At 48.2% G+C, this 18,729-nt stretch overlaps 1 protein-coding gene across 5 annotated transcripts in view; it reads right to left on the reverse strand.

Moving 5' to 3' along the window:
- RAI1 (retinoic acid induced 1) overlaps window positions 1-18,729 on the reverse strand; it is a 240,349-nt gene that overhangs the window by 123,234 nt on the left and 98,386 nt on the right. Inside the window, exon 1 of one of the 5 annotated variants that reach the window (XM_061600182.1) lies at window positions 14,571-14,592. The exons of the other annotated variants lie outside the window; for them this stretch is intronic. The gene's annotated coding sequence lies outside the window, so the exon portion shown is untranslated. Of the gene's footprint in view, window positions 1-14,570; window positions 14,593-18,729 lie in introns of those variants that run through there. 5 annotated transcript variants of the gene reach the window in all.

Here is an 18,729-nt window from a genome sequence, read left to right on the forward strand (position 1 = left end):
CATATATTAGTGAAAATAACGTACACTAAAACCATTATATGAGGGGAAATTGCTTTGTAAAATCAGGTATTTTAGGCCAAATTGTATTCAAAAATATGCATATTAGGAAAAATGCATGCTAAAACGCCGATGAATTCTCATGTGGACTTTTTTTTTAAATAAAGCAAACTGATGTGGAAACGTGGAGACCTCAGTAAGATTGGATAAGCTACAATTCCCAGAGTGGTTTAACAAACTATCCCTCTTCCCAGGGAATTCTGGGAATTGCAGGTCTGTGAGGAGAACAGGGGTCTTCTAAGCAACGCCCAGCACCTTTCACAAACGACACTTCCCAGGATTCTTTGGGGGAAGCCGCAGCTGCTTCAAGTAGAATAATGGTAGAATAAATGTCTGGTGTGAATGTGGCGAGTCAGAGCAGACCAGGGCTGGAGAGTCTTTTTCAGCGCAAGGGCCACATTCCCTTCTGGGCCACCTTCCAGGGGCCACATACCAGTGGTGGGCAGGCCCAGAGGCAAAAGTGGGAAGAGCAACCAATTTTACCTTTGTACAGTTGGCGAGCTTGTACACACACGCACACCCCTCTCTATTCCCCCACGAGACGCATGATCGGAATTCAAGGACACGTCCTACTTAGGCAAAAACACTCAAGGGTGTGTGTGTGCGCAAAGCAGGGCTGGTAAGCAGTGGCGAGTGGTGCCCATTGGGACTTGGTAGGGCGGAAAACAGGGAACCCAACAGTAGGCAGAGCCATAGCCAGTGACAGGCGGAGCCAACTCGTTCTAGTTCTGTCCCTATACCCTCCTTCTCCTCCCTGCTGAGTTCTGTAAAGGCAACACGAAGACTAAGGAAGCTGATATGCAGTGCTGGATTGGTTGTAAGTAGGAAGAAAGGCAAGTGGGGGCTGGTTGGCAGCAGACTGAGGTTGGCGGGGCACTGCCCCATTTGCCCTAGTGGGCCAACCTCCACCACTACGAAGGGATGGTGTGTGGCTGGAGGAGAGTCCCAAGGGTGTGACAGAGAAGCCTGGAGGGCTGGATCTGGCCCCTGGGCACCTGAGGTTCTCCATCCTTGGAGTAGACCGTACTGGGCCAACTGTCTGGCTCAGTGTATACCCCTGCTGATGGCTCTAGCAAGATGTTCAGAGTTGGCCAGCAATGGGTAGCTCTCCCTGATTGCTCGGTGATAGTTAGGAGATGCTGGATGGAAATCTACCACAAATGGAATCTGTTGCTCTATGCTGTTTGACACCTCAGTATGATGGAAGAGGTTTTCTCTGGACAGAATGGAGGCTCGGTGGATGTTGCAATCGATAATATGTGGAGGATATCCTCTTAAAAGAAGGTGTTCTTTAAGTTCACTGATCCTTCTCTGGTATTTATCTTCAGTGTTGCAAATAAGTTTGATTCTCAGAGCTAAGCTATACACAATGTTTTTCTTCATAAGAACATAAGAAGAGCCTGCTGGATCAGGCCAGTGGCCCATCTAGTCCAGCATCCTGTTCTCACAGTGGCCAACCAGGTGCCTGGGGGAAGCCCGCAAGCAGGACCCGCTGGAACACTCTGCTCTCCTGAGGCTTCCGGCAACTGGTTTTCAGAAACATACTGCCTCTGACTAGGGTGGCAGAGCACAGCCATCATGGGCCAACTGTCTGGATCAGTGTATACCCCCCTCCCTTTGCATGGTGTAGGTCAAGATAGTTAAGTGGAAACTTCATGTCTAGAGGCAGTCTATCTCTGAATACCAGGCATTGCCATTTACGCTTTATCCTCTTCCTGGAGAAAACTAAACTGGACTTGTAATTAATCATCAGATCTTCTTTACTACAGTAAGAGTCCAGGGCTTTTCGAAGGTATCTTAGACCTATATTTGTCAAGGAAAGAAACACTGCATCATCAGCATACAAAAGGATTGACAGGGCTCTATTAGCCAAACTTGGTGGGTGCGAGTTAACTTCCGCTAAACTCTTAACTAAGGAGTTAATATAAAAATTGAATAAAGTAGGGGCAACTGTATGGCTCGGTGTATACCCCCCTCCCTTTGCACGGTGTAGGTCACGATAGTTAAGTGGAAACTTCATGTCTAGAGGCAGTCTATCTCTGAATACCAGGCACTAGGAACAAACAGCAGCGGAGGGTTGTCGCCAGCTCCCTGGGGACATCTGGCTGGCTGCTGTTGGAAGCAGAAGGCGGAACGAGATAGAATCGTTGGCCTGGCTTGAAAGTGTTTTCTTAGGTCCTTTAATTAAACATGGTTGGCTTAAACAGGGTGGCTAATCTTTTCTGTCTCCAGGGCTGCATTTGCCCTTGCATTTATTTGGGAGGGCATGCATGCGGCCACCCCCCCCCACAAACACTCTAATGCACGCATGCACAGGATGCACAGCCCCCCATTTGATCCATGCAGATCGGATGAGGAGGGGAGGGGTTATCACCCCCTCCCCATTAATCTAACGATTAATGTGATGACTAGTGAGGAGGTAATTTGCATTCTCCCCCAGGGCAGTGGGCTGGCACTCTGTCTGTTCTTCTTGCCAGCACTACACAAATCGGAGAGGTCTTGGCGGGGTCTTGAAATAATCACTTTAGGGCAGGTGTGGGAAACCTGTGGCCCTCTAGGTGTTGCTGAAGTACAACTCCCATAAACCACGCTTGCTGGTGCTGATGGTGTCAAAGATGCCCCCCCTGGGGTCCCTTGACCTCAGCTCCCAAGGGGGTTCTTTGCTTCCAAGAACAGTGCCAGTTTCCTTGGGCCACTGCTTCCCAGGCGAAACTCTCACTTTCCCAGGATTAGTTACACCAAATATCACCCTGGAAGGGGTACACTGCCACCACCCCTTTACTAGCTCCCACTCTGAATAAGGGGAATTGAGAGCACTAACCGAGATCCTAGAGCAGACCTAGTGTTAACTCTCTCCTCTAGGGCATTAACCCAGCTTAATCAATGGTAGTAGCAACCAGTGATCAGGACTGGAATTAGAGTCATAAGCTCCAAGCAATACACACAATTAATAAAAAGTAGTTTATTTAAAAGAAAAGCAAGGTGCATACGAAAAGAGAGCAGCATATATTTTCTTTAAAGCTGAGTGCCCTCAACCGGGCTAAACAAGAGATACATTTGCATAACAATGTGAGAGATTCCAGCAGACAAAAGAAATACAACAAACCTGACCTATCCTCACTTCAGTGCCGGGTTCCCAACAGCATGTCAGCATCATCAGGCAAGTCAAAGCAGTTGGAATAAGGGAACGGGAACAACTAACTGAAGGATCCCTCTTCATTTTTATGGGGTTTAGCTGGCAACAGGGAAGGGGCCAATGAGCCATCCTAGGCGCCCCATTCCATGATCACCTCCTTTGAAGATAAGGGGGGGCTAGACAGTCCCACCCAGCGGTCCTGATCTGCAATACCCACTCTCTCTGCCTTTGATCTCAGGAAGCAGATAAGAGATGACAGGTAAGGTTCAGTTGCATCTTCTTGATATTAGCAAATTGCCTGTCTGGCACTAAAGCCTTGGACTTCTCCAGCAGAGTATCCCAGGGATCAACAAAGCTCCCAAAAATCCCTCTGGCTGAACTATTTTAGCTTGACCAACTGTAGCTCAAACGTAGCTATTCTTGACAGATGGGAGTTGTAGTTCAGCAACATCTGGAGGGCCACAGGTTCCCCGCACCTGCTTTAGGGCTGGATTAGGCCGCCTGGGCAGGGATTAGCCATCCCCGGGCTTAAAATTCTAATTCTGTTTACATCACTACTGCTCCTTGCAACAATTTGGTTTCTGGCTTGTAGGACTTGCCATTGTTTGCTTGCCTTAAAACCAGCCATTCTCCATTTTGCATTTCTCGCGCTTCCCTGTTTCACGGTGAAGGGCCATAACTCAGTGGGAGAGCATCTGCTTTGCATGCAGAAGGTCCCAGGTTCAATCCCTGGCATGTCCAGGTAGAGCTGGGAATGTCCCCTGTCTGAAAGCCCGGAGAGGCCACTGCCAGTCAGTTTAGATGCTACAGAACTAGATGGACCAGTGAGCCTGGCTCATTATCAGGCAACTTCCTATGTCCCTGTCTGGTAACCCCAGCGTAAATTACCTATCCATTTCAGAGCTTGGAAAAGTTACTTTTTTGAACTACAACTCCCATCAGCTCCAGCCAGCATGGACACTGGATTGGGCTGATGGGAGTTGTAGTTCAAAAAAGTAACTTTTCCAAGCTCTGATCCATTTCCGCATGCAACTCTGATGTTTCACAGACATGAGAACAGGGGTGCTTGCAACAACCTTTGTGCTTCCTGAGCACATCCCCCCGCCATCCCATTCCACACTGCTGCAGTTTTGTTTTTGTCTGCTGCACTTGCGGTCGCCTGTCCTGTCCTGTTTGAAAAGTAAAGAGAGCGTGTGGTCCTTTCTTTGGTTAAGGATATACTTTGGGAGGAGGGAGACACTTTAATTGTCCTATTAGTCATGATCAACAGTTCAAAACGAAACTCAGGTTGGCCACAGCAGGGCACTTTAATGTTTCATGAGTGTGCATTTGAATGCACACGTGTGAGAGAGGTGAGGTGGGGAGGCGGTCCGGGGAGAGGGGCTGTGGCCCAGTGTTGGAGTGCATGCTTGCATACAGAAGGCCCACAGTGCAATCCCCAGCAGCATCTCCAGGATCAGGGAGCAGGGAAGAGTCTTCTCTGCCTGCGAATCCAGAGAGATGCTGCCAGTCAGAGTAGACTACACTGGGGTACATGGGACAAATAGTTTGACCTATGGCCATGCTTTCACATCTCTCCGCTCCCCAATCTGCTCTTTAAATTAGGGCCCGCAAACTTTTAGGGCTGGTGAAGGGTTTGGGGCCAGGGGAAGAGTCCATAAGGCCAGTTAGAGAGGTTCAGAGGGCCGCATTTGGCCTACGGAGCGGAGGTTCCCTATCTCTGACATACATTATGTGTTTTTTCCTAAACATGGGAAAAGGAGAAGGGGCCCGGCAGCGAATGTAGTTTCTTTAGGGCTGATGGAATGTGGTTCCATCTAGGTAAACCAGCCTGAATCCTGGCCATTGGATTCTGTATCGTAAAAGCTTCCAAACTGTTTGCAAGGGCAGCCCCATAAATATTACAGTTATCCAGCCTGGAGCATACTAGAGCATGGATCACAGTGGCCAGGCTACCCCTATCTAGGAAACATTACGACTCCCATCCTCTCTAACCATTGGCCAGAATGGCTGGGTGTTATAGGAGTTGAGTCCAACAATATCTAGAAGGCATCATGTTGGCCAGTCCTGTACTAGAGTCGTCACCTGGAGCAGAATGACCTCCCAAGGGAAGCATACCCAGGACCAACCCTACATTCCTTTCTGCACCAGATTAAAATATTTTATTTGCCCAGGTGTTTTAGATTATGGTATTTTATAGTGAACATAAGAACATAAGAACACAAGAAGAGCCTGCTGGATCAGGCCAGTGGCCCATCTAGTCCAGCATCCTGTTCTCACAGTGGCCTACCAGGTGCCTGGGGGAAGCCCGCAAGCAGGACCCGAGTGCAAGAACACACTCCCCTCCTGAGGCTCCCAGCAACTGGTTTTCAGAAGCATGCTGCCTCTGACTAGGGCGGCAGAGCACAGCCATCATGGCTAGTAGCCATTGATAGCCCTGTCCTCCATGAATTTGTCTAATCTTCTTTTAAAGCCATCCAAGCTGGTGGCCATTACTGCATCTTGTGGGAGCAAATTCCATAGTTTAACTATGCGCTGAGTAAAGAAGTACTTCCTTTTGTCTGTCCTGAATCTTCCAACATTCAGCTTCTTTGAATGTCCACCAGTTCTAGTATTATGAGAGAGGGAGAAGAACTTTTCTCTATCCACTTTCTCAATGCCATGCATAATTTTATACACTTCTATCATGTCTCCTCTGACCCGCCTTTTCTCTAAACTAAAAAGCCCCAAATGCTGCAACCTTTCCTCGTAAGGGAGTCGCTCCATCCCCTTGATCATTCTGGTTGCCCTCTTCTGAACCTTTTCCAACTCTATAATATCCTTTCTGAGATGAGGCGACCAGAACTGTACACAGTATTCCAAATGCGGCCGCACCATAGATTTATACAACGGCATTATGATATCGGCTGTTTTATTTTCAATACCTTTCCTAATTATTGCTAGCATGGAATTTGCCTTTTTCACAGCTGCCGCACACTGGGTCGACATTTTCATCGTGCTGTCCACCACAACCCCAAGGTCTCTCTCCTGGTCGGTCACCGCCAGTTCAGACCCCATGAGCGTATATGTGAAATTAAGATTTTTTGCTCCAATATGCATAATTTTACACTTGTTTATATTGAATTGCATTTGCCATTTTTCCGCCCATTCACTCAGTTTGGAGAGATCTTTTTGGAGCTCTTCGCAATCCCTTTTTGTTTTAACAACCCTGAACAATTTAGTGTCGTCAGCAAACTTGGCCACTTCACTGCTCACTCCTAATTCTAGGTCATTAATGAACAAGTTGAAAAGTACAGGTCCCAATACCGATCCTTGAGGGACTCCACTTTCTACAGGCCTCCATTGGGAGAACTGTCCGCTTATTCCTACTCTCTGCTTTCTGCTTCTTAACCAATTCCTTATCCACAAGAGGACCTCTCCTCTTATTCCATGACTGCTAAGCTTCCTCAGAAGCCTTTGGTGAGGTACCTTGTCAAACGCTTTTTGAAAGTCTAAGTACACTATGTCCACTGGATCACCTCTATCTATATGCTTGTTGACACTCTCAAAGAATTCTAATAGGTTACTGAGACAGGACTTTCCCTTGCAGAAGCCATGCTGGCTCTGCTTCAGCAAGGCTTGTTCTTCTATGTGCTTAGTTAATCTAGCTTTAATAATACTTTCTACCAGTTTTCCAGGGACAGAAGTTAAGCTAACTGGCCTGTAATTTCCGGGATCCCCTCTGGATCCCTTTTTGAAGATTGGCGTTACATTTGCCACTTTCCAGTCCTCAGGCATGGAGGAGGACCCGAGGGACAAGTTACATATTTTAGTTAGCAGATCAGCAATTTCACCTTTGAGTTCTTTGAGAACTCTCGGGTGGATGCCATCCGGGCCCGGTGATTTGTCAGTTTTTATATTGTCCATTAAGCTTAGAACTTCCTCTCTCGTTACCACTATTTGTCTTAGTTCCTCAGAATCCCTTCCTGCAAATGTTAGTTCAGGTTCAGGGATCTGCCCTATATCTTCCACTGTGAAGACAGATGCAAAGAATTCATTTAGCTTCTCTGCAATCTCCTTATCGTTCTTTAGTACACCTTTGACTCCCTTATCATCCAAGGGTCCAATTGTCTCCCTAGATGGTCTCCTGCTTTGAATGTATTTATAGAATTTTTTCTTGTTGGTTTTTATGTTCTTAGCAATGTGCTCCTCAAATTCTTTTTTAGCATCCCTTATTGTCTTCTTGCATTTCTTTTGCCAGAGTTTGTGTTCTTTTTTATTTTCTTCATTTGGACAAGACTTCCATTTTCTGAAGGAAGACTTTTTGCCTCTAAGAGCTTCCTTGACTTTGCTCGTTAACCATGCTGGCATCTTCTTGGCCCTGGCGGTACCTTTTCTGATCTGCGGTATGCACTCCAGTTGAGCTTCTAATATAGTGTTTTTAAACAACTTCCAAGCATTTTCGAGTGATGTGACCCTCTGGACTTTGTTTTTCAGCTTTCTTTTTACCAATCCCCTCATTTTTGTGAAGTTTCCTCTTTTGAAGTCAAATGTGACCGTGTTGGATTTTCGTGGCAATTGGCCAGTTACATGTATGTTTAATTTAATAGCACTGTGGTCACTGCTCCCAATCGGTTCAACAACACTTACATCTCGCACCAAGTCCCGGTCCCCACTGAGGATTAAGTCCAGGGTTGCCGTCCCTCTGGTCGGTTCCATGACCAACTGATCTAGGGAATAGTCATTTAGAATATCTAGAAACTTTGCTTCTTTGTCATGACTGGAACACATATGCAGCCAGTCTATGTCCGGGTAGTTGAAGTCACCCATTACTACCACATTTCCTAGTTTGGATGCTTCCTCAATTTCATATCTCATCTCAAGGTCTCCCTGAGCATTTTGATCAGGGGGACGATAGATCGTTCCTAGTATTAAGTCCCTCCTGGGGCACGGTATCACCACCCACAACGATTCTGTGGAGGAGTCTGCCTCTTTTGGGGTTTCGAGCTTGCTGGATTCAATGCCTTCTTTCACGTATAGAGCGACTCCGCCACCAATATGTCCTTCCCTGTCCTTCCGATATAGTTTATATCCAGGGATAACCGTATCCTACTGGTTTTCTCCATTCCACCAGGTCTCGGTTATGCTCACTATATCAATGCTCTTCTCTAAGACCAAGTACTCCAGTTCTCCCATCTTGGTTCGGAGGCTCCTAGCATTAGCGTACAGGCACTTGTAAGCAGTGTCTCTCTTCAAGTGTCTTTGGCACTTGTGGTTAGGCCTGTGGTAATTTTGCTCTTCTGAATTTATATCCTGTGCCCCTGCTCTCACAATGCCTACTTCTAGGCCTACCCCTTTTAAAATTTCATCATTTCTTTGGTTTTTATCCCAGGGGGGAGGTTTATTCCGAACCGGACCTTTCTCAGCTCCTGTTGGGTTTCCCCCCTCAGTCAGTTTAAAAGCTGCTCTGCTACCTTTTTAATTTTAAGTGCCAGCAGTCTGGTTCCATTCTGGTTCAAGTGGAGCCCGTCCCTTTTGTACAGGCCCGGCTTGTCCCAAAATGTTCCCCAGTGCCTAACAAATCCGAACCCTTCCACCTGACACCATCGTCTCATCCACGCATTGAGACTGCGAAGCTGGGCCTGTCTGGCTGGTCCTGCGCGTGGAACTGGTAGCATTTCAGAGAAAGCCACCTTGGAGGTCCTGGCTTTCAGCATCCTACCTAGCAACCTAAATTTTGCTTCCAGGACCTCACGGCTGCATTTCCCAGTGTATTCTTCGTGTGCATTACGAGGTTTTTATCATTTGAACTTTCTTTGTAGGTTGCCCTGAATTTCATTGTTGGATGAAGAGCGAGTTATACCTTTTTTTTCTTTTACACATAAACAAGTAAATAACGGGATGTGAAGCTGCGTGTAGTCTAGGGATGGGTGAGAAATCTGATTTAGTTCACATTTAAAGCTGGATCTATCAAATTTGCACTTTCCAAAACAATATGAGAACCGAAACACAGCCATCCTTTGAAATTCGCACTTATTCGAATTTTGCAATGCAGTTTGCCAACCAAACAATGTTTACAAAAGAAGAAAATCCATGCACTGAGTGAAAATCGCATACAAAAATGCATTATATGATGAGAAACGGCTTGCAAAACTGTGTATGAGTCAAAACTGCCTACAAAAATGTGTTTATTACGAGAAATTCACACTAAAATGCTAGAGTTAAACTCGAACTCAGGAGAAGTGGGATGTGGGGCAAATCAGCGGGATAATCAAGGAACGGAACGGGGAAGATCCCTGCTCTCACTTTCTGCCCTCCTGTATGAAGTACGTTCACACAGGCGAGCTGATGGCAAACTAGAGACAGCAAGGATGGATGGGCTCATCACAGGCACAGGCCTGCCACCACTGAGTGGGACCCCTCCCCTCCCCTCCCCTCCTTCCTTCCAGATCCTCTTTGCTTTACAACCCTGAAGGGCAACTCCTCCTTTCCTCGTTGCCCTCCACAATCTTTGGTTTCCAGGTAAATGCTGACAGCAGCTCCTCCAAAATATCACCCTGAAACCTTTGCGAGACCTACACAGGCAATTACCGAAAGAAAGGCAGGTATAAGGAGAGGCAATTACTGACAGAGAGAGATATAGATTACCCCCCAGCCATCACAGAAAAAAGAGAGAGTATTAAAAAACCTCCCGGAGAGTTCCTCCCCCCCTTCCACGGAGACAGCGATTCCCCTCCCTCTCCTCCGCAGAAAATCGCGAACAAGGGACTCTCTCTTATTAACGGGGCAATCTCCAGAGAATCTTTACACATGCGAGGTGATGGGGCTCAGAAGCTGGAGTCATTAGAAACTGGGTAACTAAGGTAACCCAAGGAATCTAATTTTCGTTTTTTTCTTTAATGTCTGTCTCTTTCTTGGCAACCAGCAGCCTCAACCTCTGGAAGACGCGTCTAAAATCTTGTTCTTTCCCCTGCTCTCAGTAATAAGAGTGCCACACTTTCTCCTATGTATCGGCAGGGCAAATGGGACTGATGCACAATCCCTGTGCAAAGGAACATGTGGTAGGTTCTGAGGCACGTCACACAAGAGTAGGCAGTAGAGACGGGCACTAGAGGTCGGAAAGAGAGATTTCCCATCATGTTCATCAACCTACAGTTCCCAAGATCCTCTGGGCAGAACCATGGCAGTTAAATTAGTCCGGGGGTCACCAACCATTTTTTAGACCTGTGGGCATATTTGGATTTTTGAACAAGTGCCGTGGATACCATTTCCAGTAGAATTAATCCAAGTCTTGAGAAGTACATAGAGCTGAAAAAGGAAGTGGGGAAGAGGGTCACTCTTCCAACTTCCTCCTTCAGCTCTATGTACTTTTCAAGGGAGAAAAAGGTCACCACCCTCATCACCTCATGACCAAGGGAGCAGTGAGAGGGGGGGTGCTCAGAGGTTTTGTGGGCACCAGGAGAAAAGCTCAAGGACACCATTGAGTCCATGGGCACCACATTGGCTCCTCTGAACTAGTCTAAAACCAGTCTGTATTGTGGACATCCCCTTTAAAATCTGTAGAGGTGTGATCAGGCCATGAACTGCGGAACGGTTAATGATCTCAGCGTTTGTACTGGTTATAAAAAGATAGAGAACAAAACCTGAAACCGTTCAAGATCCCTTCAACCTCAGAACATCGGGGCACACAGGAGGATAGGAGGAGAGAGAAAAGTTCCCTTGCAATATAAGGACGGGAACGAAAGAGATGGAAACAAATTCTCCTGGATATCCTACAACTGGTGGATTTCTGGAAACGTGTCCTTTTAAAAAATATATATTTTGGATGGGAGAAGTCAATAAGAGGGTACTGAATATTGGGACTGTCCCCTGATTAGCAATGTACAAGTTTTGATTATTTAACTTTTGAGTTAGAACAATTCTGAAGGGGGGGATGAACTTACATTGCTTTTAAAGCAGGGGGAAGAACCTGGTAGCCCTCCAGATGTCGCTGGATTCCAACTCCCATCATCCCTGACCACTGGTCATGCTGGCTGGGGGCTGATGTGAATTGATGTCCCATAGCATCTGGATGGCAAAAGGTCTCCAAACCCTGTCTTAGAGGATATTCACACAGGTCACAGCAGAGACCACTTTAGAATAATGATTATCCCTTCCAGCAGGGATAGCCAATATGGTGCCCTCCAGATGTTCTGGACACTGCACTTGAAGAAGGAGGCAGACAAACTGCAACAGGTTCAGAGGAGGGCAACAAGGATGATCAGGGGACTAGAAACCAAGCCCTATGAGGAGAGACTGAAAGAACTGGGCATGTTTAGCATTGAGAAGAGAAGACTGAGGGAAGATATGATAGCACTGTTCAAGCACTTGAAAGGTCACACAGAGGAGGGCCAGGATCTCTTCTCAACCATCCCAGAGTGCAGGATATGGAATAATGGGCTCAAGTGACAGGAAGCCAGATTTCGGCTGAATATCAGGAAAAACTTCCTAACTGTTAGAGCCATACGACAATGGAACCAATGACCTAGGGAGGTGGTGGGCTCTCCAGCACTGGAGGCATTCAGGAGGCAGCTGGACAGCAATCGGTCGGGGATAGTTTAAATTTGGATTCCTGCACTGAGTAAGGGGTTGGACTTGATGGCCTTATAGGCCCCTTCCAACTCGACTATTCTATGATTCTATGATCAGGGGATTGGAAACAAAGCCCTATGAGGAGAGACTGAGAGAACAGGGCATGTTTAGCCTTGAGAAGAGAAGACTGAGGGGAGATACAACAGCACTCTTCAAGTATTGGAAGGTTGTCACACAAAAGAGGGCCAGGATCTCTTCTTGACCATCCCAGAATGCAGAACACGCAATAATGGGCTCAAGTTGCAGGAAGCCAGATTTCGGCTGAACATCAGGAAAAACTTTCTAACTGTTAGAGTAGTACGACAATGGAACCAATTACCTAGGGAAGTGGTGGGCTCTCCAGCACTGGAGGCATTCAGAAGGCAGCTGGACAGCAATCGGTCAGGGATAGTTTAAATTTGGATTCCTGCACTGAGTAAGGGGTTGGACTTGATGGCCTTATAGGCCCCTTCCAACTCGACTATTCTATGATTCTATGATCAGGGGATTGGAAACAAAGCCCTATGAGGAGAGACTGAGAGAACAGGGCATGTTTAGCCTTGAGAAGAGAAGACTGAGGGGAGATACAACAGCACTCTTCAAGTATTGGAAGGTTGTCACACAAAAGAGGGCCAGGATCTCTTCTTGACCATCCCAGAATGCAGAACACGCAATAATGGGCTCATGTTGCAGGAAGCCAGATTTCGGCTGATCATCAGGAAAAACTTTCTAACTGTTAGAGTAGTACGACAATGGAACCAATTACCTAGGGAGGTGGTGGGCTCTCCAGCACTGGAGGCGTTCAGGAGGCAACTGGACAGCAATCTGTCGGGGATAGTTTAAATGTGGATTCCTGCACTGAGTAAGGGGTTGGACTTGATGGTCTTATAGGCCCCTTCCAACTCGACTATTCTATGATTCTATGATCAGGAGATTGGAAACAAAGCCCTATGAGGAGAGACTGAGAGAACAGGGCATGTTTAGCCTTGAGAAGAGAAGACTGAGGGGAGATACAACAGCACTCTTCAAGTATTGGAAGGTTGTCACACAAAAGAGGGCCAGGATCTCTTCTTGACCATCCCAGAATGCAGAACACGCAATAATGGGCTCAAGTTGCAGGAAGCCAGATTTCGGCTGAACATCAGGAAAAACTTTCTAACTGTTAGAGTAGTACGACAATGGAACCAATTACCTAGGGAAGTGGTGGGCTCTCCAACACTGGAGGCATTCAAGAGGCAGCTGGACAGCCACCTGTCAGGCATGCTTTCAATTGGATTCCTGTATTGAGCAAGGGGTTGGACTCGATGGCCTTACAGGCCCCTTCCAAGTCTACTAGTCTATGATTCTATGAGAGCACATGGGTTTGCATGCAGAAGAGTCCAGGTTTAGTCCCTGGCATCCTCCATTGAAAAGGATCAGGCGGCAGGTGATGCGGAAGGCCCAAGGCATAAACCCTTGAGAGGTGCTGCCAATAAGTCTAGGGGGGGACTTTTTTCAGACCGAGAGCTGCCTGCAACCCTCTGAGGGCTGCCGGCCAGTGGCGAGCAGGATAACAGACAAAGAGCGGTTGGGACCAGAGACAAGAGTGGGAGGAGCAACAGATGTGGCTGTGACCTTTGTAGAGTAGGCGACATTCCAACTGCACAAAAGTCCCAGGCTCCTACACATCCCTCCATCCTGTGTCCAGATGACCAACAGGCATTATTGTCATACGAGTCAATTGCAGCCAGGCAAAAATACTAGAGGACGCAGGAAAGGGCCAGCAAGGGGTGTGGCTTGAAGGGGAGTGGCTTAGGAGTGTCGCAAGGGCCAGACAGAGGGCCCGGGAGGGTCGAATTTGGCCCCTGGGAGTCAGGTTCCCCATCCCTGATATAGACAACACTGGGCTAGGTGGACGATTGCGATGACTCAGCGTAAGCTTCACATGTACGCCATGTGAGTCTATCCCAGACCCAGTGGGCACAGGTACCTAGCCCCGCTCAGCTCCCAACGTGATTCTGAGTCAGCCACACTCTCTCAGCCTAACTCAGGTGTGGTGGGACCTTTGGCTCTCCAGATGTTGCTGAACTACAGCTGACATCATCCCCAGCCAGCCAATGACTAGGGATGATGGGAGTTGCAGTTGAACAACATCTGGAAGGCCAAAGGTCCCCCACACCTGACCTAACCAGCCGCACTGGGGTTGAGCTGTGGATCAAACGGAATAGATGTCCATGCTTGTCACCCTGGCCATCATGGAGGGAAGGTGAGGGTTTTTTTTAAAAAAAAAAATGTGGTTCACTGCAATATGCCAGTTTTTAGTATTTTCACAAACAGAAAATGACATATTTATAAATAAACAAACCCTGTTCAGCCGTTACTTAAGCAAAGGGGCAATGCAAATATGAGAGGCCTGTTGCAGCACTGCTGTTTCCAGCTTCCCGCATGCGAGGACAAACATCTGCAGCGGGAAGGCCATGTACATGAGCAAATCCCTGCACAGCGTTCTAGATCCCACATGAAACCAGAGGACCACATCAAACTCGAACCCTGCTGCCGACATCCACCCTGCACATGTGCAGAGCCGGACGAATCTGTTTGAGAAGGTAAGCCCTTTGTATTCCCATTGCAAGGGCTTGTCTGGACAGCCTAATGCAGCTTTCCCTTCTAGCATCCCTTGACGTCCTCCTCAACACCCCCAACTGCATGGGTTGCACCACCGCAGGCCACTAAGCAAATGGAGTGCAAATGAGATATCAGCTTGTTATTTGCACCCAATCTTCATTTCCCTTGCATCCCTGAAGCTGACCTGTTCGGTCCTGTCCCCTCCATGGCCTCGTCACCGTCGCTTCTGCTTTCTCCCGGTGTGACATGTGACTCCTTCCCTCTCACCGTTACTACAGGAAGAGCCTGTAACGCCACAGCAGCCCTCCCCGCGCTCAGCCTCGCTACAAATCAGGGTCAGGAGCAGCGCTGTTAGACAGAGACTTGCCGTACGTGCATCTGATCTTAATGTCTTCCCGAGCGCGCTTAATGGGGCTGCAGAGGAGAGAACAGAGCAGCCAGAGAGAGGCTCGTTCCAGCTGCCAATCCAGAAGGGTCATTACAACCCGGTTCAGCCTTTAACCACACACGGCACCAGCTCAACGGCTGCACTCTCTCCCCCGCTGCGATCACCACAACCCTAGGCTCCCATCAAAAGAGCCCCGTTGGATCAGACCAAGGAGCAATCTATTCCACCTGTTTTAGTTCAAGGATGCAATCCCACATTATGGGTTGTTATACATGCACCTCCAAATGTAATGTAGGAATGAAATCAACACAGGCATCCTAGCAGCACGCTCCCCCGAGGACCCATATTGGCTGCACCTCCGTCGAGAGCAAACTCCGGAGGCAAGCCCAGGGTGCTGACCTGGGTGGTGCGGAATGGCCCTGAGGAAAATGAGGCGCCTCTCTCAACTACAGGGATGCAGTCTGCCGAGTCAAGGGCGTTTTTGTGCTCTCCAGTTCCAAACAGAAGAAGCACAGCTTTCACCAACATCACAGAAGATTTTCAAGGATGCACTCTCTCTCTCTCGCTCTCTCTGTTCAGACCAGGGGCCGAACTCCTTTTTGGGGGCCACATGGCAGTAGTGGATGAGGCCAGAGGCCAAAGAGGGCATATCGACACATGTGAATTCTACCTTGCTACAGGAGGCTTGTTTCTGTAGGCACCCATACACCCTTCTCCAGCCTTCATGATCACCTTCCCGAGGCACGTGCCAGCCAGGCAGAAACACTCGCAGAGAGTGCCAGCAGGGCAAGTGAGGGACATGGTTGCAGAGAGATTATGGCCTGGGGAGAGTCTCAAGGTGTAAACAGAGATGCCCAGAGGCCCATATTTGGACCCCGGATGCCTGACGTTCCCCATCCTTGCTGTACAAGATAACATCCAAAGAGCCCCACTGGATCAGATGAAAAGTCCATCCTGTCCAGCTTCCCACAGTGGCCAATCAGATGCCGCCAGGAAGTCCACAAGCAGGGCTCAAAGGCAACTGGGATTCTGAGGGTAGGCCGCCTCTGAGCACAGAGGCCCCATATCACCATCCTGACTTGATAGCCCCACTGACAGGCCTTGCCTTTTCTGTCCTGAATTTGTCCCATTCCTTTTTACAGTGGTCTAAGCCACTGTTCGTCAACCTTGGGTCCCTAGTAGGGTTGCCAGGTTCAATCCCTCAGACTGATCCTGTGTCTTTAGGAGAAAAGAAAGTCAGCCAAGTGCAGGTGTTCTTGCAACCCTGTAATGGGGAAAACCACAAGGTGGAATTTCCCCTTCCCCCTGCACAACTTTTAAAGATACAAAAGACCTCTTGGTTGCCAGGCCCAGCCTCCAAGAGGTCTTTTGTATCTTTAAAAGTTGTGCAGGGGATTTTTTCTCATTACAGTGTTGCAAGAACACCTGCACTTGGCTGACTTTCTCTTCTCCTAAAGATACAGGATCAGTCTCAGGCCAGGAACCTGGCAACCCTAGTTCCTAAACGTTGTCGAGTTACAACTCCCATCAACCCCAGTCAGCTTAGCCAATGGTCAAGGATGATGGGAGCTGTGGTCCAACAACATCTGGGGATCCAAGGCTGAAGAGCAGCGTTCTAAGCCATGGCTTCCCAAACTGTGGTCTGTGGGCCACCAGTGGTCTGCAAGCTTCATCCAGGTGGTCCATGAGTTCATGGGAGGCTCGAATCAAGAAGGCGAACATTGGTAACGTCATTGCTGTTAATGGGGGCAACACGCATTTTTATTGCTTCTTTCATCTATTGCCTTTTATTGTATTGCAATTTGAACGCTATGGAATTACAAATGGCGACAACAGGCTGAAAAATCGTGACGTGGTCCAACAACACCCTCAGGAATTTCCAAGCGGCCTGTGGAAGAAAAAGTTTGGGATCCCTTGGTCCAAGTCATCTTGCGGTGTCCCATTCCACACATTATATGTTTTGGGAGTTGCCCAGTCTTTTGTCTGCCCTGAAACTGGCACCAACCCCTTTGCTTAAAGGACCGGCTGCACCACAAGCTCCATGAGAAACAAGCTTTGCACATGACCTCAGGCACAGGCAAGGCACCCTTTGAGTCGGGATGCTCTAGTCTAGGCCAGACTACAACTCCCATCATCCCTGACCATTGACCATTGCTGTCAGGGGATGATGGGAATTGTAGTCCAACAACATCTGGGGAGCCAAGGCTGAAGAACAGTGCCCTAAGGCAACTACCGATACTGATCCAGCTGTATGGTGGACCTGGTTGCACAGCACCGGGCTCCTATGCAAGGTTCAAAGAAATGATACTGGGCAGATGGCGGTGGGTGGGGTAAAAGCTTCTGAGAGTTTTGTTTTGTTGATATCATACTGGAGTGGAAGGGGGGAATCAGCCCCACCCCCCAGGCCTCTTTTTCTGTCCCTCAGAGCTCTCCCCAGCCCCCCCCCCCCATTACTGGCTCTGCTTTACATCCCCGAGTGCTTTTGCCTCGGCAGAATGTATCCTTGAACTCTGAAACTTGCTTACTTGGAGGGAGAATAGAGAAGGGGGGTGTATGTGGATGCATGTGTGTGCATGCTACGCTCTTTCCCAACCATAGCTCAGCACTAGAGCACCTGCGTTGCATGCAGGAGGTACCAAGTTCAATCCCTGGAATCTCCAGTTTTGTTTTTCGTTGAAACCAGGACGGAGGTGGTGGGGAATTACCCTTTTCTGCCCAAGATCCTGGCAAGCCACTGCTGGTCAGAGCAGACAATCCTGGGCTAAATGGACAAAGAGTCTGATCTGGTATAAGGCAATGTCCAAGGCTTAATAGGAGGTAACCGCATGGCACAGCCAATGAACCTATTAGTTAAATGGAACCTCCATGTTCAGTAGCAGAGTAGCTAAAGTCCTGGGACGGGCAACAGAGGGGCGGGCCGTCAGACGTGCCCTGCTTACGAGCTTCCCAGAAAAGGCTATTAGACGATAAATGCGGAACCCTGCAGCCCTCCAGAAATTAGTGGTCTCTAGTGCTCATCACCTCTTACCATCAGCCATTGTGGCTGGGACCGATGAGGGTTGGAGTCATTGATCTGGAACTGCTGTTATTTTTTATATTTTATTATTTATTTATTTATTAAATTTATATACCGCCCGACTAGCAATAGCTCTCTGGGCGGTGAACATAAAATAGCGTAAAAATACAATGAATAACAAAATAATACTAAAATACAATCAACAATCCAATACAATAAACATTTTTAAAAGTAAATCAGTGTAACTTAAAATGCTTCAGAGAATAGGAAGGTTTTGACCTGGCGCCGGAAGGAGAGCAGAGTCGGCGCCAGGCGTACTTCCTCGGGGAGACTGTTCCATAGTTCGGGGGCCACCACTGAGAAGGCCCTAGATCTTGTCATCACCCTCCGGGCCTCCCTGTGAGTTGGAACCTGGACAACCGGGTATTAATGACAACCACAGCGTCCCAGCAAGGCCTCAACAACACTGGCTGCTTGGTTCCTCTAGTGGCTGGTGGCTCCATGTCAGTGGGGTGGTGGAACCCACTCCGGGCTTTCGTGTGACCTTTCAAGGAGCTATGCAAGGTGCTGAAGCTCCTTGACAGTTTGGACTAAAACCTGGAGTGGATTCCATTGCCGTGGCGCCACCAGCTGCCACTGATACACATACACACCTGGGATAGACTGCCTCCAGAATCCGCCTTGCCTGGTCTCACCTCTGGGATCCCCTGGCATTTCAGCCGACAGCAAACAGAGCTAGCGAGGGCCATTTGCAATGCCCGCTGCTTGAATGTCAACACCTCATTTATATGTCTTGATTGCACCTTATCAGTCCTTCCCGGCGAAGGCTGACAACAGGATGTCTCAAAGGTGGCATTGCGAGCCTGCTCCTGATTGTAATTCCACTTAATTGGGCCCTCATCTCCAAGGGTATACAGGCAGATATATAGATCCTGTTTT

The sequence above is a fragment of the Rhineura floridana genome, chromosome 17 (genome assembly GCF_030035675.1).
Source record: "Rhineura floridana isolate rRhiFlo1 chromosome 17, rRhiFlo1.hap2, whole genome shotgun sequence".
In the NCBI taxonomy this organism is placed as follows: domain Eukaryota; kingdom Metazoa; phylum Chordata; class Lepidosauria; order Squamata; family Rhineuridae; genus Rhineura; species Rhineura floridana.